This window comes from Peromyscus leucopus, chromosome 3 (assembly GCF_004664715.2).
Source record: "Peromyscus leucopus breed LL Stock chromosome 3, UCI_PerLeu_2.1, whole genome shotgun sequence".
Lineage (NCBI taxonomy): Eukaryota > Metazoa > Chordata > Mammalia > Rodentia > Cricetidae > Peromyscus > Peromyscus leucopus.
The window spans coordinates 9,265,512-9,287,767 of NC_051065.1; the positions used below are offsets into that span (position 1 = coordinate 9,265,512).

At 37.1% G+C, this 22,256-nt stretch overlaps 1 pseudogene; it reads right to left on the minus strand.

Moving 5' to 3' along the window:
- Nucleotides 1-8,229: 8,229 nt before the first annotated feature.
- LOC114694738 lies at nt 8,230-9,226 on the minus strand (annotated as a pseudogene).
- Between the last annotated feature and the right edge of the window lie 13,030 nt (nt 9,227-22,256).

The window sequence follows — 22,256 nt, forward strand, 5'->3', positions numbered from 1 at the left end:
CCCAAATATTTTAAAGTTTGTTAATTTCACCCTTATACTATTTCCAAAAAATAAATAATTTAAAATCTCATGAGCCATTAAACCATTTACTAACTTAGAAGGTGAGTCACAAAGAACACAATTCATCAGGTTATGTGTCTTGGATTACAAAGTAATCTGTAGTTAAAGTAGTGAAAATGAGCTTGTTTTCCTCCATATCTAGCTTCCTGGTCTGCTAAATGAAAAATAATTAAAAATTTAAATTCATGTATCAAGCTAGACTTTAATGTTAACTTTCAATATTGTTTATGAATAACAGTATGATCACATTGAAAAATGGGAGTTAGAACATATTATTTGTATGCAGCAATTTTTTGGGAACAAATTTAATTTTGCTTCTCATCAAATAATAGGTATCAAGTGTTCATCAGGCATGATGGCACCTCACAGAGTCTGAAAGGCCCCTTGGTCAAAGCATTACCTCAGATTACACAGACACTGTTAGTTATTTTTAGGAAGTCTATGATTGTTTCATGAATATCACAGTTACTTTGGGGACTATTATGAATATTTATGTGTTTTCATAGTATCCATTTGTTAACTGTGACATTTAAAATACATAATTTTGTGACTTTGGAATTTCTTTCTTCTGAAGCCTGGAAAATGCTAATAGCTCTGGTCTGGCCAAATGTCTCTGCTTCCTGCAGGGCACCATGTTGATTTCTGGGAGTGGCACAGTCTTTATTCTCTAAGAGCTTATAGTCAGCATAGAAAGAAAAACACACATATAAATAACCTTATTGAAAGGTAAAGAAAGATGAAGGCCATTCTCAAAATACAAATAGCCATGAGAGTCAATGATACCTAAGATATTTCTAGCTAAGAATTGGGATGTCCTCGAGAAAAGACACAATTGGAAATGAATCTTGAGAGACAGGGGCAAAGATTACTTAGAAGTTTATGAGCAGAGAGGGCAGACTTTATGAAGGTGAAGGAGGAGGTGGTTATAGTAAAACAGATTGGGACTATGTTCTTCAGAATCACAATTGGTCAAATAAGCAGCCAATACCTACTAACCATGCTAAGGAAGTCACACAGAAGTACCTGGTTTCTGATGAGGCCACATCCAGGTAAGCCCACCTTAAGTGGAAAGAAGCATGAGTCAAAAGTGTGCATGTAAAACATTTAAGTTCCTGGACCACAGCTTAGCAACATAGTTCACTATAAGATATCAGTTAGGTGCCCTGCATGAAGAGAGTCTTATTGCACATTAAGAGAATGAAAAATTCAAACCTTGAAACAGTTTCTACTATATAGCACACTTTTGTGTCATCACAAAATCAAAAATCTGAAAATGAAAACATCAGAAGTTTGTGGGGCTTCGATCAAGGAAATAAAAATCAAATTGTATTTTAGAAAGGTAAAACTGGACGCAACAGGCACACTAGCAATGTACAAGAAGAGACAGTTAAGAGAAGTTCTCTGTGGACCTGACCATGATTTCTTGCTCACTAAGTCCTCAAGATCCTCTCCTCAAATTCACACCTGTGTCCCAAGCTACAAGCTTGTCTTCAGTAGATAGCACTGGGGATTTATTTCCTGCCAATATTTAAAATTCTCTTTTAAAAACAAGAGGTTTCTTTATCAAAGGTAAAACTTTTCTTTCTCATCCATCTTGGTTCCCTTATTTTAAAGAACCGTATCTTATCCTAGCACACTTATTACATGTCAGAACTCCAACACCAGTTTACCACACCAGGAAGCATTTATGCTAAGACAAGGACATGATGGTCTCGTTCCTCCTGTTGCTCAATGGAGCAAAGTGTTTGACTCACTCCAGTTCAATGTATCTTTTCTCATCAAATACAGGAAGGACAGAATTAGAATGTTTTCTAGCTTTTTTTATTATTAAAGAATAAATTCCCAGTTATATTTTATTTGCTCTTAGTTAAATAAATGGACTCAACTAAAATATCTGACTTTGTCATAGTGACTAATACAAAGCATTTTCTATGTTATCAGTGATTCTGTAAGTAACCTTGTTTGTCATTTAAAAAGAAGTTTCTTAAGGATGAAATTCTCAGCAAGAAAAGGAAAGGATATTTCTAGTAGGTAGAATGAGAAGTACAGAGATTGATCTTCCCAGGAATAGAGAGAATATTCTATTTTTTCTGATATCAACCAAAAAAAGAAAAAGAAAAAGGCAAAAGTCCAAGTTGCACCTTTACCTTTCACTGAAAATGTTTACTTGCAAGCTGAACTGATCTGTTGGATGACATAGTTTATCATACCATCTAATGTTCAGGAAATGATCTTTTATTGTTGATTAAACAAACTCAAAGTTGCAAGAGAAAACATTTTAGTACATTCCTACAACAGTACTTACACCTTCCTGTGGAGTATGTATTGCCAAAAAGAAAAAAAAAATCTATTGTGTGTCATTTGAGTTACTTTCAATTATTTTTAAGACACACATTACTCAATTAATTAAACTGAAACAATAGCTAGTAGCTACATTTTAAACTGTAGAAAAGAGTCACATAAACTCACCAGAATTGAATTCATGGAAGAGAGAAGTTTAATTCTGCCCAAAGTAAGAGGCGCTGCTTCACCACATCATTTCAAAATAGAGGATTTAGATTTTAAAAATAAGTCACTGATTTGTAAACAATTAAAAATTCAAAATATTTATTTTATTAGATGCTTTAAGTTAAATACCTGTGTAAGAAACTAGATTTTGCTATTAGATTATTTTTAAAAGAAACGCCAACTAACTCACTTTGTACATGATTAAGAAAGAAGTGTTAACTACTTTGAACTGAGGCCAGTTAGAGGCCTTCAATCTCTTTTCTCTTTCTTATCTGCCCTCTGCTGGTCAAAAAGAAAAATTAAAATTAAAATCAAAGCCCCTCAGATAGCATGTGAAATAAGTACAATTTAAATAGGAAAAAATTAGTTTTATAAAGTTTTTCATTAGGGATCTGATCTTCTTTTAGGCTCCATGGGCACCAGGCATGCATGTGGTACAAGCATGTGGTACGCACATGAAGACAAATATCCATCTACACAAAATAGTTTTAATTGGAAAAACAAAAATTAAATTAATAAATTCACATATGCACCTTTTTACTGAGGGAACCAAGTATCAAAATTTTCTCTTAGATAAGTAATTATCCCAACTCTGGTCTACTGGTCTCTAAATAAATTTCCAAATAAAGCCCTATAGATCAATTTTTAAAGACATAGTCTATGTGTGTGTGTGAATGTGTGTGTTAGGATGTGGGGACAGGGAGTACAACAAAGAGAATGGAGACTTTGTCCAATAAAAATGTTAATAAGTTATATCTACTTGTTCCTTTTTAAAGAAACTGTTTATCATTTGTTGAGATAAACTTGATTGGTTGGTATGAGTTCCCATTACGTAAATCATATTATTCATTCCCAAGTAGATTTTATGTTTGCTTAAAAGTTCAACAATTATCCCATTCATTGTAATTCTGCCTGCCACTCTGATCTTGGAGTAAAAATGCACAATCTATAATCAACAAGGACGTTCATTGGAATTCTTCATGTTGGTCAATTAAACAGAAGTTATTTGTAATGATAAGATTCAAGTTTTAGTCACTTAGTTATATAGTACTGATGTGTGCTTGGAAAAATGAAATCCTCTGTGAATCACAAGGAAATAAAAACTAATTCCTAACCAGACATTCAATACACTCAGTATTTCTCCCTCTCCCTCTCCTCTCTCTCTCTCTCTCTCTCTCTCTCTCTCTCTCTCTCTCTCTCTCTCTCTCTCTCTCTCTCTCATTTTTTTTGTTTTTGTTTTTGCTTTTTGGATTTTTTTTTTCGAGACAGGGTTTCTCTGTGTAGTTTTGCTCCTTTCCTGGAACTCGCTCTGTAGACCAGGCTGACCTTGAACTCACAGAGATCCGCTCTGCCTCCCAAGTGCTGGGATTAAAGGGTTATTTTTGTTTGTTTGTTTTTTTTGGTTTTTGGTTTTTCAAGGCAGGGTTTCTCCATGTATCCTTGGCTGTCCTGGATCTCACTCTGCAGACCAGGATGGCCTCAAACTCACAGAGATCCACCTGCCTCTGCCTCCCAAGTGCTAGGATTAAAGGTGTACACCACCACAACCCAGTCCAATATTCGTATCTTATTACTATCTATTTTTGAAATCCTAAATACATTGAAATGTTTCACAAAACTCTACATTAGAGGCAGAACCCACAATTTTCTGGAAGGGACACAAAACACACTTCTCCCTGAATTCTAGTTTGATGTTATCACTGTTATTAGCAAAAGTACTTACATTTTGTTTAGTAATATAAATTTTATTATGAAAATGCAAAAACATGAAAACCAAGTCTACTCAGAGCAACATGCTTGGGGCAGCAGTTTACATGATTACAAGAACTCACCTATGTTCAGCTTTAAGCTATCTGGCCCACAGATAGCAGTTATTATCAGTGGCCATACCACTTAGCAGAAGGAACTAGATTTAGAGAACAGAGCAAATGCTGGAGCTCATTTAATAATTGACAAAACTTGTTTGGATAGCTGGTGATTGGGCCAGAGCAGGGAAGGGAGGTTGATACAAGAGACCTGAGTTAGCTCAGGTTAGCCCTGGATCCCTAGGAAATGTTGCGCTGTTGCAAATCTAAGTGTGTATTTGACCAGCTTAAAGTACAGACACAGACTCAGCGGTGATTTCTGGTTGGCATCAACTTCATTCCCCTTGCCTAGAACACTATATTTGGGAATGGAACACAAACTGTGTGAGCTTTATACTGCAGTAGGAAATAAACATACCAAGTAAGTAATATCCTGTAGTATGTTAGAAGGTGACAACACTAAACATAAGAACCAGGGTAAGGACCTAACAGAGGGTTGGAATATTAGAAAAGGCTGGAATATTAAATATAGGAGCTATGATAGGTCTTACTGAGAAGGCAATATTTGAGCAAAAACATGAAAAAGATGCAGAACCAGTCTAAGATCTGGTAACTGGGGAGAATATTTTGGACAGAAGAAATAGCTACAGTAAAGGACTTCAGATGGGCAAGAATGTAGTTTAGGAAAGCAAGGACAGGATAAGCAAGACGAGTGCTAAGAAATGAGGTCACAAAGGCGTCAAAAGGAGGAAGGAATGAGTAACACGAGGAAATGAAAAGCGGGGAGGGATCCTTTGTCTGATGCCATTGACTCTGGACAGTCAGGCTCCTGCTCCTCACACCTGCCACATTACAGGAAGCTGCTACTGCTCACGTGTCCAGTGTGCTGCTCGTTTTCCGTTGCTGTGACAAATACCTGTCACCTTCACTGAGGGAAGAGTTCTTTTGGCTTATGTTTCTAAGGAGAAACTGAACGTCATGGCAGGGTAGCATGTAGGAGAAATAAAGGTACTCACTTCCTATAAACAGGAGAAAGAGACAAGGGCATGGCGAGAAGGGATGGAGAGAGAAAATGAACCAGGGAGAAGATACGCCTTTCAAAGTACAATCCAGGAACCCAACATTGTGCCTCCAGTTACGCCCTACGCCCTGATAGCCTATTCAACTAGGAATGCATAGTGAATGATTTACCCCTTGATGAAATTACTCCTTCATGATCTAATCACATCCCCATAGTAGCACCAACTGGTGGGAACTACGTCTTTAACACTTGCTAGGTTTTTTTGAGGAAGCACTTCGTACCCAAATCACAACATTATTACTACCTGTTACCTATGATTACTTTTAATCATGCCATGTCTTACTACCCTTTTCCTCATCCTTCTGCTAATTCCTACTCAATTCTGTGATATTCTTAGAGTTTCCTACAACCAATATTTTTTTTTCCATCCTCCAACCTTCCCACTTTCCATACCACCATACTAGCCTGGCCCAAGAATGACCTTCCTCTATTATATGTACCACAATAACATAAAGTCATCCTGTATTCTTGAGGTCCCTGCCAATAATATATAAATAAGTTTAATAGGGCTTTCAAGCTTCTTACAGACATCTTCAACCAAAACAATAAAAATGGACCTTTGCTTTCCAGTAAATGGATCATTTGATGAGAGGACTACATTCTGACATATAATATTTAAATTGGCATAATATTCTTCCTTGGTCTTTTTCAAAAGATAGTGTGGACAGATATTTATTGCACAGCTATGGGACAAAAGATTTCATTTCAAATCTATGCTCAAACAGAGTAATTCCAGGTAAGGTCACTGAAATCCATAAACTCAGGCTTCTTACTGGCAAGGAGAGTCTGACTCATAATTCTCAGGGTGATTCTCAAATATAAAAGCTTCCACATTTTACAACATGCTTAATTAATAGTAACTCCATTTCTACTTTAAATATTGTTTTCTTTTCATGGTACTGTTTTCAGTGTACCTTGTTCATAATATCATGGACCTGTGAAAACTCAAAAAGCTCATTCTTACTCCAGCTGAATGCCTCACATATGTCTGGTCTATTTGGTTTCTTTAAGAACATACGGAAAACATTAACCATGTGGCCAGAATACAGCAAGAAGATAGATGCTTTTCTTCTAAAACATAATAAATAGTACTCAAATGGTTCCACTTGGAAGATTTATTCTTCCCTAAATAACAAATTATGACAGACACATTTCTAAAATTTTTCCTAGACATAAAAACAAAACCTATACTACTGGTCTATTTTACTGTGACAATTCTAAATATGCTTTTAAGTTAAACGTCTTCAGGTAAAATTACAATGTGCATATAAACAAACACAAGGTTTTTAGATGCACCAAAGTTCCCTTTCTTCAGGATAATAAAATTGTGTTATGAGAATTCTTTGGTGGAAATAAGTGTCTAAATCCTTTTTTTTTTTTTTTGAGTAAACTGCAATCTTCTATACATTTAAAGCATTGAGAATGAGAGCTATTTTGACACTATGGTATAAATATAAGAGAAATCTACTAAAGGAATGATTATTTCAATTATATTTATAAAAAGCATCAGAGTTTTTTAATTCCTTTAAACAATAACAATGAAATATATAGTTTATTTCCTGCATACACTTTATAATTAGTGGGGCAATTCCTTTATAAAATAGACCTATAAAACTAGTATGCCTCTATTCATCATCATCTTCATTTCTATTGTTACTATTGCTTTATTTCATATTATTTATCACTCAAATTGCACATACTTTTAGAGAAGACTTCAATAATTTAAAACAATATAATAGTATATTAATTAACTAATTAAGCATTATTAATAATAAATATATTAATAGTAAATTAAGAACATTTTGTACAGATTCTTTTAATAAATACAATTGCTTTCAAATTCATGATGTACTTTGACTATATTCACCTTCCCCATCATCTCCACAGATGATAGCAAATGTGATATTTGTCCAAGTTGGGCTTATTTACTTAAATAGGATGATCTCGTTATTTTATTTTCTTTAGGGCTGCACAAAATTCCATTGTGTATATCTACATTTCATTTATCCATTAATCTGTTGACTGATACCTACGCTGATTCCATAACTTGGCTATTGTGAATAGTGCTTAAAGAAACATGGATGTGCAAGCCTATCTGTGGTATGTTGATTTAGAGTCCTTGAGTATATGTCCAGGAGTGGCATATCTGAATCCCATGGTAATTCTAGGGCATCTGGGAAACCTATGTATTGAAATACATAAGGATTCCATTTTACCAACATCCTTTCTAGCACTTATTGTTGCTTTCTTAACTATAGCTATTATGACTTGGAGTTTTCAGGGAAAACACTTTATACAAACTGTAACACTATTATCTGTTACCTATGACTATTTTTAATCATGCTTTGTCTCACCACCCTTTTAGGTCAATCCATGTCTTTATATTCCATAGTGTTTGTTTTAAAAATTGGGTATGCCAATGTTAAATTCATCTATATTAAGAATATATGCATTTTTATATAATTAACAATTTGAGATTATACTTTGATTACATTTCTCCCTTCCCTTTCCTCCCTCCAAACCCTCTCAATATATTCTCGATGTATTATCCCTTAAATCAATATGAAGTGACCATTTTGGGGGGAGTGCAGTGACTTTATTGATGGTATTCAAGAGAGTAGCGCGCCCTAAGCCCCTCCTGTTACTCTGGGAGTCTGGGATGGAAACTGGGGAAGATGCTCAATGTCAGGGGCTGAGTTGGGACAGGAACTGCTCAGCAGCCAAGGGTCTCTCTTGCTCTGTCCTTGCTATGGTGGGTGGTCTAGGGTGGGCTTCTTACTCCTTAGAGGCCATGTAGGCATGAGGTCCACCACCCTGTTGCTGTAGCCGAATTTATTGTTGTACCAGGAAATGAGCTTAAGTTGTCATTGAGAGCAATGCCAGGCCCAGCATCAAAGGTGGAAGAGTGGGAGTCACTGTTAAGTCACAGGAGACAACCTGGTCCTCAGTGTAGCTCAGGATACCCTTTAGTGGGCCCTCTGATGCCTGCTTCACCACCCTCTTGATGTCATCATACTTGGAAACTTTCTCCAGGCAGCGGATCAGATCTACAACGGACACACTGGGGGTAGGAACACCGAAAGCCATGCCCATGAGCTGCCCATTCAGCTCTGGGATGACCTTGCCCACAGCCTTGGCAGCACCAGTGGATACAGGGATGATATTCTGGGCAGCCCCACGGCCATCATGCCATAGCTTCCCAGAGGGGCCATCAACAGTCTTCTGGGTGGCAGTGATGGCATGGACTGTGGTCATGAGTCCTTACACAATGCCAAAGTTGTCATCGATGACCTTGGCCAGGGGGGCTAAGCAGTTGGTAGTGCAGGAAGCATTGCTAACAATCTTGAGTGAATTGTCGCTATGGTTCACACCCATCACAAACATGGGGGCATCAGCAGAAGGGGTAGGGATGAGACACTTTTGGCCCCATCCTTCAAGTGAGCACCAGCCTTCTCCATGGTTGTGAAGACACCAGTAGATTCCACAACATACTCAGCACCAGCCTCACCCTACTTGATGCTGGTGGGATCTCACTCCTGGAAGATGGTGATGGCCTTCCCATTGATGACAAGCTTCTTATTTTTAGCCTTGACTGTGCCATTGAACTTGCTATGGGTAGAGTCATACTAGAACCTGTAGACCATGTAGTTGAAGTCAAGGAAGGGGTCACTGATAGCAACAATATCCATCCACTTTGCCATACAGGATGGCAACCCTGGTAACCAGGCATCCAACCAATTTGGCCTAATCTGTTCACTCCGATTTTCATCATTGTGTCTCAGGAACGAGGCTGGCACTGCACAAAAAGATTCGGCTGTCTCTGGTACAGGGAGGATCAGAGAGCCGAAGTGACCTTTTTTAATATCTTCTAAATTTAGATTGGTTTATTTTCCGAGATATCATTGCATTGTAGTTCTGTTTGCTTGAAATGACTTTTACTATTCTTTCATCCCAAATCTGTATTAGTAGTCTCGGGTACATTTCTTGCAGGAGACAAATCCATGGATCTTTAAAAATAATCTAATGAGCTAGTGTATGTCTTTTGATTAGATCATTCAGGCCATTAGCATTTAGAATTATTATTTTGATTTTGTAGTATTTGATACTTTAGCATTCTCCAATTCATTTCTGGTTTTTTGTGGTGTATTATTTCCTGTGGCCTCATAGATGCGTTTATCTGTTTAACCTTTCTTTTAATGTGTAAGACTACTTTAAGTATCTTATCTAGTGTTTAATGGTTATGAATTCCTTGTGTTTATGTTTATTATGGAAATATGTTCTCTAGTTGTAAAGGACAGCTTTACTGTATATAGAATATAGTAATCTAAGCTACAAATTACTACTGTCTTACAGAGCTTGAAATGGATCATTCCATGCCTTCCTGAATTAGAATTTGTTAAGAAATCTATTGTTATTTTGATGGGTTTACCTTTATATGTAACTTGCTTCTTTATAGTAACTTTCAATGTTCCTTCTTTGTTCCATACACTTAGTATTTTTAACATATATGAGGGAATTTTTTTTTCTTGTCTTATCTATTTGATGTTATAACTCTCTCCTAAATCTGCACAGCCATTTCCTTCCCTAGGTCTGGGGAATTATCTATGGCTTTATTGAGTATATTTCCTATACCTTGATTCTGAACTTTTCTCTTCTCTATGTCTATTATTCACATATTTGTCCTTTTCTGGGTTTCTCACAGGTATTTATGTTCTAGTTATACTTTCTTATTTCATCTTCATAATTTCTGGTGTTATATTTCATCTAACTTGCCTTCAGGCCCTAACTCACCCCATTCTACTGATTACATCTTTCACTGGGTTTGACTCACTGAAGTTTTCTCTTCTAAAAATTTAATTTTTCCAATATTTCTATTACTTTATTGGATTTATTTTTGTTTGAATTCTCTTTGAATTTAATTGGGTTTATTCATGTCCACTTTCATTTCACTGAAAATTCTGTTTTGCCTGAATATATGTTTGTACTCTACCTGCATGCCTGGTGCCTACAGAAGCCAGAAAAGGGTGTTGGATCCCCTGGAACTGGAGTTACAGATAGTCATGAGTCACCGTGTGGGTGCTAGGAATAGAACCTAGGTCCGTTGGAAGAACAGTCAGTGCTCTCAACCATTTCTTATTAATCCTACACTGAACATTGCTTTTATACTCATTCTTTTGGATCCTTTGTTTTTAATTTCATCTAATTCTCTAATTAGAATTCATTACTGCAAACTGAGTAACTTTGGGAGGTATGATGCCTTTATTTGTCATGTTTCTTGGTGTTTCTGTGATGGACTTGTGAATACGGAATAGGCCATTGGTTCTATTCTTTGACCACCTCTATTCTTTCAGCTGAGGCATCTGCAATGATCAAGTGGGACTAGATTATAGTTGGTTGATGTGTCACTCATTGTCACTGGCCTAACTAAACCCCCAGTTCACATGCTCACACACCAAGCACAATCTCTAGTGCCTCCCAAGAGAGTCAAACACTAACTACAAAAGCAATCACCATGTACTGACAGGCTTAGTGTAGAATTAGAATAATAATAATAACCAATTTAAAACATCCTTTCCAATCTAGTAACTTTAGGGGATAAAGGAACAATTTAACATGGTCAATAGTAAAATATTATTAGTCACTATGGGTAAGCATAAGCTTAGTAATACTAATGGTTAGTATTCAAGGAATAGATAAAATAGAAGAGAGAAATGTAATAGAAAGAGAGAACAATTAAGAATAAGGGAGGAGATAACACACCTACAGTAAGGATAGAATGAACACAAGGAAGGAATAAAGGAAATTCATCACATAACCTAAAGCAACTTGAGAGGCTGATCAATGGGATTCCTCAGCTCTAGGCAACCTGTGCCCATTGGCATTGCATACCTAATGAAGTAGGGGAGAAATACACTCACTGAGCTGGACAAAATAGTCTACAAACTTACACACAGATAATAAAGTCTCTATATGCAGTCATTAGTATAAGAGAAGATCCAGACTGTCTCTTCATCATTATTTGCATGTGTGAAGGTAGATTATCTCTATGTGGTTGCTCAAGTGTGCACAGACAATAACATGTGCAAAAGTGCAAACTGCCTCTGTGTAACCAAGTCTGAGCATAGGTGCAATGTCTCTATGCCCTCATTTGTGCATCGCTAGTCATCCTACCCTTAAGCTCTTTTCCTTTTCCGTGTCTATTTGGATTTGTATCTTTTGATGACAGCAGAACCTTTGTGGTCCTAAGCTTCCAATGTTTATCTCTGTTGTTTGCCATGCAACCAGAGGGTATGGTTCATGAGTCAGGTGGTGGGTATTATACTTGCAGGGGTTATTAAGGCTCTGATTTTGAAAGGGGCTGTTAGAAAACTTTCCACCGACATCTAGTCCTTTTAAGCACTCATTACTTCTTGTCCTTCAAACATAGAGCTACTGAATCTCATGCCAGTCTATAGTTCAGAACATATTTCTACCATATGAAATACTGCGCAGTTCTGTCTCTGGGTTTTTATCCTCTAGGTAGAATTATTCTGCATGCCAGCACTCAGGAAACAGATACTTGTAGCATGAATCTTAAACATTCTTGTTAATAAAAATCAAACCCGGAGCCAGTTATTGTGGTGAATGCTGGTAGATCAGATGCAGAACAAGCCACAGCTACCTCACCTTGCCAGTTCCTCAGCTGGTCCTGTTTCCTCAGACTAGAAGCCTTTGAGTCCTCATTCAGAATGAATCTCAGCTGAACTGTGTTGCTCCAAAGCCTGAAAGCTTAACCACCCAAATGCTTAACCAGCCACATGCTTAATTAACCAGCCAAATGCTTCTAGTTTCTGGTCCTCACGCCTTATATACCTTTCTGCTTTCTACCATCACTCCCTAGGATTAAAGGCTCGCTTTCTGGGATTAAAGGCGTGAGTCACCATGCCTGGCTGTTTCCAATGTGGCCTTGAACTCACAGAGATCCCAGATGGATTTCTGCCTCTGGAATGCTAGGATTAAAGGCGTGTGCTATCACTGCCTAACTAGTGGCTTTTCTGTTCTCTGACCCCAGATAAGTTTATTAAGGTACACAATATTTTGGGGAATACAATACCACCACACTTCCTCTATTTTTGTCTAAAATTAAAGAAAGCTTATAACTAATACAAGAAAAACTATCCAATAAGTATATACAATATATACAGCCAAAAATTACATTAATGATGTCTAGTCCATTAACATTTGACAGATTCAGATAAAAACTCCATTATATATATTAACAATGTCCAGTCCAGTAACATCTGATAAACTCAGACCAAAAAATTTTCATTACTTATCTTATTTAAAACAAGTAGTTCCTTTTTAAAAGTAGATTCCATAATCTCCCTTTTTATCTTATCATATCCATATTCTCTCTTTTTTCTTTTCTAAAAGATACAGGAAAAAAAGGAACTCTTGCACATTATTGGCAGGAATGCATTACTTAACAATTATAGAGAGTAATATGTAATGCTTTTAAAACTTAAAAGTATCCACAAGATCCAGCAGTCACACACCTGAGTATATGTCCAAAAGAAAGGAAATTAGAATGTCATGGTTCATTACAGTACTACTCATAACAGCCAAGAAACACAACTGCCTAAGTGTCCATCAACTTATGAGCACATTAAGAAAATGTCACACACACACACACACACACACACACACACACACACACGACACATACATGAATAGGCACACAAAAAGAAAACAGTATTATCCTAAAGAAAAATGTTTATTCTAGTTGATATCTAGTAGAAATAAGAATGGTCTGATACCATGTAAACTGAGCTTAAGGTTCATTCATATCTCTTTGAAACAGCCTTGTTCTTGAAAAAATAAAATAAAATTTTACCTGTTTGTGAGATCCACCTTCATGCAGTGCCTGTGGAGGCCAGAGAGGGTGTTCCATCTTCTGGAACTGGAGCTACAGACAGTTGTTAGCCACTATGAAGGTGCCGATAAATGGATGGACCAAGAAAAGAGCATGTCAACTCTTAGACCTAGTAGGATTTTGTTAGAACTATTTAGGCAAGGGCTGGCTAGAATTTTCTCCAGAGTTCAAATATGCAAGCCAAGCTGGGGACATACACTGTTAGCACAGATACTGGCCTGGTGTTCTTGAGTCTCTAAGCACTTTACATGCACTGACTCAGTCCATTAATTTGCTCTATCCATGCAGTCTATTCACCCTGTAGCCAGTCAACTTGTATAATGATAAATCAGAACCCTGTAACTTCTCATCACATTAAAAAGAGTACCTCAGAGAAGCTGTCCTGAAATTAGGATTTTAAATGCCTCCTTGCCTCCCTTACCTCTTATCTTCTTTGGTGATGATTTTTTTTTTCTTTAAAGGACTTGACACTACTGATATTAAATTATAGATTTGTTTGTTTCTTTTGCTACAGTAAAAATATTCTGAGATCAAGACTCTTAGATGATGTTCTTTTTTAAAAAAATATTTTTATTTTATAATTAATTTAATTTTACATATCAGCCACGAATTCCCCTGTCCTCCCTCCTCCCACTCCCCAGCCCCCCCCCCCCCCCCCCCCCGCAATCCACCCCCATTCCCACCTCCTCCAAGGCAAGGTCTCCCCTGGGGAGTCAGTCCAACCTGGTAGATTCAGTTGAGGCAGGTCCAGGCCCCTCCTCCCTACACCAAGGCTGAGCAAAGTGTCTCAGCATAGGCCCTAGGTTCCAAAAAGCCAGCTCCTGCACCAAGAACAGGTTCTGGTCCCACTGCCTGGGGGCCTCCTAAACAGTTCAAGCTAATCAACTGTCTCACTTATCATAGAGGGCCTGTTTGATTTTCTTAAAACTTCTCTGATGCACAGAAAATAGAATAGTATGACAACAACTGTAGTGTCAGTGCTATATAAAAACTAACTATATTTCTCATCCCCTAACTATATTATGAAAATGAACTCTAATAATTAAAAATGTTTGAAATAATTTTATGTCTCTGACACAAATAATTTCAGAGAGCATTTCAAATCCCAGTTGTTGTTTTTGTTTTTTAATATCTGGAAAACAAACCACATGTACTCCCAAAGAACAGAGCAGGGGCTATGCAACTGTCACAGCATTCCTTTTTAAAGACAAGTTTGCCACAAAACACAGCACATTTGCCATGGTAGGAATTAGTTGCATTACCTATTCACCACTAATGGCTGAGCCAAAGCTTGAAAGTTAATTTTCAAAACTCAGGAACTAGGAAGAGCCCGAATTGGAGCAATGTGTATGTCTGGCATGCAGCTGCTCATGGCCTCTTTCTGTTCCCGGGTTCCTGTCATCACTGAAGCAAGCAGAAGAACACTGTGGTCTTCAATGCAGTGGATAACTAGTTTCTGATCCATTCCAGGAAGTCCCCTGGGGGAATTCCCAAATATTTTCAGACAAAGGCCTACTTACCAATTTCTTATCTGGCCAGGAATAAAACTTGTGACGTACCTGTAGATGAATCATAGTTGGTTCTCTGTCTAAGTTTCCATGGAAAAGATGAAATCTTTGGAAAGGAATGTATCCTTCTAACGTGTAGGTAAAACACATAGTAGAAATAAGTATCCCCCAAAGGAGAGAGTTCTTTGGGAGGGTGTCAAACTTTTCCCAATTAAGTTTTTCCTCTATTCTGGAGCCAGAAGGCCGTGAATGAATTCAGTTTATCCCACTTAAATCATCTTGAGCCGTTAATATAAAACCTTTCTATACCTGAGTTTCCTCATTTAGAAAATGGAGAACTAATATCACCTGGAGTAAGCAGAACAAAACTACAACATGAACTCTGTGAATTAGTGGACATGACACATGAGAATGCTGCAGAGGTAATATTATAGATAGCAGTGACTTAAAAATATGGACGGTTGCCGGGTGGTGGTGGCACACACCTTTAATCCTAGCACTTGGGAGGCAGAGGTAGGAGGATCTTTGTGAGTTGGAGGCCAACCTGGGCTACAGAGTGAGTTCCAGGAAAGGCTCCAAAGCCACACAGAGAAACCCTGTCTCGAAAAACAACAACAGAAAAATATGGACAGTTTACTGTCTTTCAGGTAGGCAGCCTTTGGCAGGTTACTTTAACTACCTGGCCTTTATACTACTTGTGTAGCGTTTATTCAACAGGATTGTATGGGGGTGAGCTGACTTAATGTATGTAACACTCATAGGACACTGGCATAGAGAAAGCGCCATAAAATGACTGTTATTGTTGCTCTGCTTACTATTATTATGTATTATGATTTAACAGAACATTTTGAAGTACTGACTCTTTATCTCACTGCCTATTTGACAACTATTTAAGCCCCTTTAGCTTTGCCTTTTCTCTGTTTCCAAAAGGAACAGTAGATACATAAGGATATCTTCCTTGCTCCTTGATTTCATCTTCTTTTTCTCTTCATAATAATCCCTTTGCATGTTGTCTATTCCTATGTTTTAGGAAGATGAACTCTACAATTAAGTCAATAGCCATGACCTCACGAAGAGCTGCGGACTTATCCGAACCCTGGTGTTCCTTAGGCCATCACTACAGCAAACCCTGCTTGCTTCCTTGAACCTGTACTCTCTTTGTACTTGTCATATAAGTTCTGGCTTCCTTCTCTTCTTTACCCTCCATATGTAATAAACAAGCCTCTTCATATTCATGACGTCCTCTATTTTGCAACTATAACATTTTATAGGACATGCTACCCCTCATGAAACCACATAATATTCAGCAAAGCAAAATATGGATATATGCAACATAAGTCTTAAAGCATTGTGCTGAGTGGCATGTATGGTATCTAAGTACTGTCCCATACTGTCCAATGAAAGTGCATGCTCATAGAACCTGGGAAGTCACTGTAGTAAATTAAGTAAAGATGAGCCATGCTGGATCTGTGTGAGTCCTAAATCTCATCTAACTAGTGTGCTTATAGGAAGGGGATATTTAGAGATGCAACCAGAATGTAATCAAAGAGAGAAACACACATTAAGTGAGAAATCTATGAGCCAAAGACTGCCAAGGATAGACAGCAATCACCAGAAGCTGCAAAGTGTCAAAGAAGAATGTTCCCCTATAGCCTTCAGGGGAATTACAGCCCTATTGAAACTTGCATTTTAAATATTTCAGCCTTCACAACTATTGAAAAGAATTATGCTATCATAAGCTACCCTGTTTGTGATAATTTGGTTCAGTATTCCTAAGAAACTAATATTAATGGCATATATGTACAAATTTCATATAGTGATATATATATATAATTTTTTGTGTTTTCATCATTTGTTGTACATTGCTTTTGATTTTTTGATAATATTGCTTCTATAATGCTTACATATATCCATGATCAATTTTTAGTTAATTTCTTAGCAGAAGTAGCTTGAGGTCTGTTTTTTAACCTAAGAGCAATTAGAAACTCTATTACAACTTTTCACTATTTCTATTCTAGCTCAATAAAAAAAAAATTAAATCCAAGACTTTATTTTTTTCTCAGAATGAGAACTGGGGAATTGCTGATTCAAATCTCATGATGGGATATTAAAGATAAAAATTTACTTCATCATTTAGCAAATATGCATGGAGCATGTATAATACATAAAATGTAACATTCTAGAATTCGAGGTTTGTCTAAAAGTAAAACTTAGATATATAGAGAGTGGCTCAATATAAGGCACCACAAATAGAGCTGGACATTGTGGCCCAGGATTGGAATCCCAGCCCTTGGGAGGTAGAAGCAGGAAGATGGTGAGTTCCAGGGCAGTTTGAGAAACACACTGAGTTCCAGGTCAGTCTGAACTACATAGCCATAGCTTGCTTCAAAACACTGAATTTAAAAATGAAAACAAGCTCAAGTCACCTCAAAAGATTAAACAAATGGCCGAGAAGTATTTTTTAAAATGTTTGTTATCCTTAGTCATCAGAGAAATACAAATTAAAACTACTCTGAGATTTGATCTTACCTCAGTCAGAATAGCTATCATCAAAATCCCAAATCACTACACAAGCTGGCATGAATATGGAGAAAGGAAAACTGAATGCTGGTGGAGAGCAAGCTGGTTCTATAGTGATATTTTATCTGTACTGAAATGTGATTTTAATTGTATGTTAATAAATAAAGTTGCCCAGGGGTCAGAGCTATTAGAGCCATAGCAAGAGTGTGGGGTGGTGGTGCACGCCTTTAATCCCAGCACTTGGTAGAAGAGCTAGGTAGATCTCTGTGTGTTCAGGGATACAGCCAGCATTGGAGACACACGCCTTTAAGACCTGGAGGGCTGTACATACAGGCAGTGACGAGGCAGTCACATGTTTAGGTTAACAACCAATGAGAAGGCAGAATAGAAAGACTATGTAAAGACATACATACAAGAAGTAGGTCTCTTTCGGAGAGGTAGGAGCACTACAGGAGGAAGGGTAAGATTTTAGCTCTGAGCTCTGACCTCTTGGCTTTCTCTTTTACATTGGTTCTGTGTTTCTTATTTAATAAGATGGTTGGTTACATCTACATGGTTCAGCCACTATGGAAATCTTTGTGGAGGTTCCCCAAAAAGCTATAAATATATCTACCATAGGATTCTATTATATCACTCTTGGTCATATAACCAAATGACTACTAAAAAGAAACCTGCTCATCCATGTTCATTGTTTCTCTACTCATAATAGCCAAGAAATGGAAATAACCTAGATTTACATCAACTGATTAATGGAGAATAAAAACGTGGTATATTTACACAGTGGAATACTACTCAGCTATTCTAAAGTTTGTAGATAAATGGATGGGGCTCGAAACAAGCATTCAGTGTGAGGTAAATTAGACCCAGAAAATAAACATTTCATGTTTTCTCTCATTTGTGGGTGTTAGCTGTCAATTCTTAGATATGTTTGCTCCATCTGGAATATCCATAGAGGGCAGGGACTTAGGAAGGGGCCACAGGGGAGGGGGAGATCAATGGAGGGGAAGGGGCATGGAATGCAGGTGTAAAGGCTTGAGGGGATTTAATGGAATAGAAAGGGTTAAATTAGAAGGAGCAGAAGGGCAGGGTAAAGAATGAAATACAGGGAGAAATAAATAACAACAAAGAGAAAGTCATATGGAAATGTACCTAATACTGATAGTGTGTCTGAGAGTTAAAAATGGAGTTAACTTATAATGGGATGAAAAAATCCTACTAGATACCATAGGCTAACAAATAAAAAGCTCATAGCCAGGAATAGGTTAACAACAACTCCTCTGGAGTTGTTGACCAGTGAGGGCCCATAGAATCCCAAACATTACAAATTATTGCCAATCCTATCGGTTACCGTCTGGAATGTAACAGTAAGACCTATTGAAAATAGATTTACTTCAGTCACAAAATATGGAGATAAAAAGTTGGTACTGGTACTGACCTGAAAGTTTCATTTCTACTGGCTGGATTTCATATTCCTGGAAGGTGCTATGCATGCTACCAAAGAAGAAAAGTCATTGTCAATCTTACACTAGTATTATCCCTACCAGTTATAACTACAACAAGACATGCCCACTGATGCAATAGTGGCATGAACATCATCAGCATAACTAACTACTTTCTACTGGGATTGAAGTCCTAATGCACCATTAGTAAACCAAGAACCTGTGGTTAGGGAGGTCATAGGCCATAGGGGAGAAGCTACTACTATTATTATGCAAAATGGACATAGTATTAAGCCAGCTCTAAATGACTTATCATATATATATACATGTATATATATACATATATACATATATATGTATATATATGTGTGTGTATATATGTGATATAGATAGATAGATAGATAGATAGATAGATAGATAGATAGATAGATAGATTAATACAACTCTCAACCCCCATCAGAGAAGCTTGTATTTTCAGTAGATGGTAATTAACACAAGACTCACAACTGATTAAGATGCAATTAAGAAACTATAAGACTGCTCAGCACTAAATGGGCTATCTATATCACATCTTCTTCTTCCTAAGCTCAAGAATAATTTCATAAGAGAAGATGAAAAGACTGTAAGAGCCAGAGGTAGTAGATGGAAATAAGGAAATAGTGTCCTCTGTACACAGAGAGCAAAGTATCTGAACATATGAACTCGGTGATTGTGACAGCATGCACAAGCCCTGTGTAAGTTCAAGCCATGTCAAAGCCCATCATGGAGATGGAAGATAATCACAAAATTCAACCCCTAGCTGAGGAGCTATTGGCAAATGACAGCTGCTAGGAGAGGAAGAGACAGTTTTCTTTAACAGGGTTCTTCCTGATAAGTCGGCTATGCGCCAAGAAGGCCACATATCCAAGAATATTTCAGCAGCGCAAATTGGACTTGATGGTTGAAAAAAATGAAAAAACAAAAATCACACAGATTGGGATGGGTTGGGAAATAGGGATGAATCTGGGATGATGGTGAGGGTAATGCTTATGAGCAAAATACATTGTACAAATATTTCAAAGAATGATTTTTTTAAAGAAAGAGAAAAGACTTAAATTACAATACATGACAGAAATAAATGCAAAGGGACCCTGAAATATCAAAGATTAAGATAAAGGTTATTCTATAATGGCAGATAAACTAACTGGACTATAAATGCTAGGTGAAATTTACAGATGTTCATAAGCTGCAGAAGATATTCTAAGAAAAAAGACCTACTAAAAGCATACAAACTAGAAAGTGTAAAGTCTACAGAGGTCTTGTTCAGTCAATATGGACTGACATTGTCTGAATGTGGCTTTGGAAAGAATAATCTAAAAGTTGCAATTATTAAATAAACTGAAGGACCAAAGCAGATATAGAGACATTCTGGAGAAAATAGCATAAAAAGTAACAAGAAGGCCCTAAAATGCTGAAAAATGAATAGAAGGATCAAAGGTATAAGTTTAAGGTGAAAGCATCAAAATTTGGTAACCAATTGAATGTGTCAGACAATGGAGAAGAGAACAAAGATGTCTTCTACAAGCTAGAAATTCTCCCTGGAACTCAGTTGTTTCTCAAAATAACTCAATAGAAAGGACTATTTATGATTAAATTAAGGGCTAATTCATAATATATATCCCAATGTGGTGATATTTTGTCCCCCAATGTATTGTGCGCCCTAATAAACGTATCTGGGGTCAGAGAACAGAACAGTCACTAGATAGACATAGAGGCCAGAAAATGGTGGCACACACACCTTTAATCCTAGCCTTCTGGAGGCAGAGATCCATCCAGATCTCTGTGAGTTCAAGGCCACACTGGAAACAGCCAGGCATAGTGACGCACACCTTTAATCCCAGGAAGTGATGGCAGGAAGCAGAAAAGTACATAAGGTATGAGGACCAGGAACTAGAGGCTTTTTAGGTTCTATTAGACTTTTAGGCTTTTAGCAGCAGTTGAGCTGAGATTCATTCCAGATGAGGACTCAGAAGCTTCCAGTTTGAGAAAACAAGATCTGCTAAGAAGCTGGCAAGGTGAGGTTAGCTGTGGCTGGTTCTGTTTCTCTGATCTTTCAGCATGCATCCCAATACCTGGCTCTGGGTTTGTTTTTATTAATAAGACTTTCTAACAATTGGTGCTGCATCCCAGTATATGTATAATATATAAACTTATATAATAAGAGTGACTTTACTTGATTTCAAGACCTATTTACCCTTGCATTCATGACTTTGTAGTATAGTATACATTATATAAATTATGTATATATATGAAAATTTATCTACATAATCTAATAATGAAATATAAAGAGCAAAATTATGTTGGTAACAGGAAAATGGATGAAACGGGGATTTTATTAAACAAATTAAGCCAGTCTCAGAAAGACATACATTGTATGTTTTCCCTTATTTAGGAATTCTTGATTTTATATAGAAATAAAATCATGTATGTAGAATAAAATGAAAGTAAGAATGAAACTGTCTAGCAGAATGAAGAAAGTTATGGACAGAGAATATGGTCAAAGCACATTATACCCTTATATGAAAATGTCCTCATAAAATGTAGTACAATGTATAATCATTATATAATGAAAAGCAGGGAAATTAGAAAGAAAGACAGAGGTATTCAATTGGTTTTAGTAAAATCTAGTATCATAGCCCACAAAAGCACACCCATCATATACTACTCTCTTCATAAAACTCCAGCATCAGACCTTTGTTTTGGTCCAAATAGGGCAGAGGTTAGAATAAATTATGTTATCTCATTCAAAATATTATCCTTTTTCCAGTGACCTGTTCTCAGTTTTGTCCACCCTCAGCTGGCCATAGTGTACTTTCATTGTGCTATCTCTAGGTCCATTTTCTATTCCATTAAGCTATACTACAAAGGCATTAAATGCAAGGATAAATATGTCTTGAAATCAAGAAATGTAATTCTCACTATATTCTTCCTTCTTCAGAATGTTCTTGGGTACCCTAGTTCATTTGACTTTTCACATAAAATTTAGAATAATCTAATCTATATTTAAAAATAATCTAGCCGGGCGGTGGTGGCGCACGCCTTTAATCCCAGCACTCGGGAGGCAGAGCCAGGCGGATCTCTGTGAGTTCGAGGCCAGCCTGGGCTACCAAGTGAGTTCCAGGAAAGGCGCAAAGCTACACAGAGAAACCCTGTCTCGAAAAACCAAAAAAAAAAAAAAAAAAAAAAAAAAAAAAATAATAATAATAATCTTTTGGGTAAATCCCAAAGTCTTTAAAATAAGTTGTATATAGCTAATTTCCTAGTATGTATATGTATAAGGTAGATTCTTTTGAGCTCCTTGCTTAAACATCCAACTACCTATTTTAAAGTTTCCCTTGGGAGCCGGGCGTTGGTGGCGCACGCCTTTAATCCCAGCACTCGGGA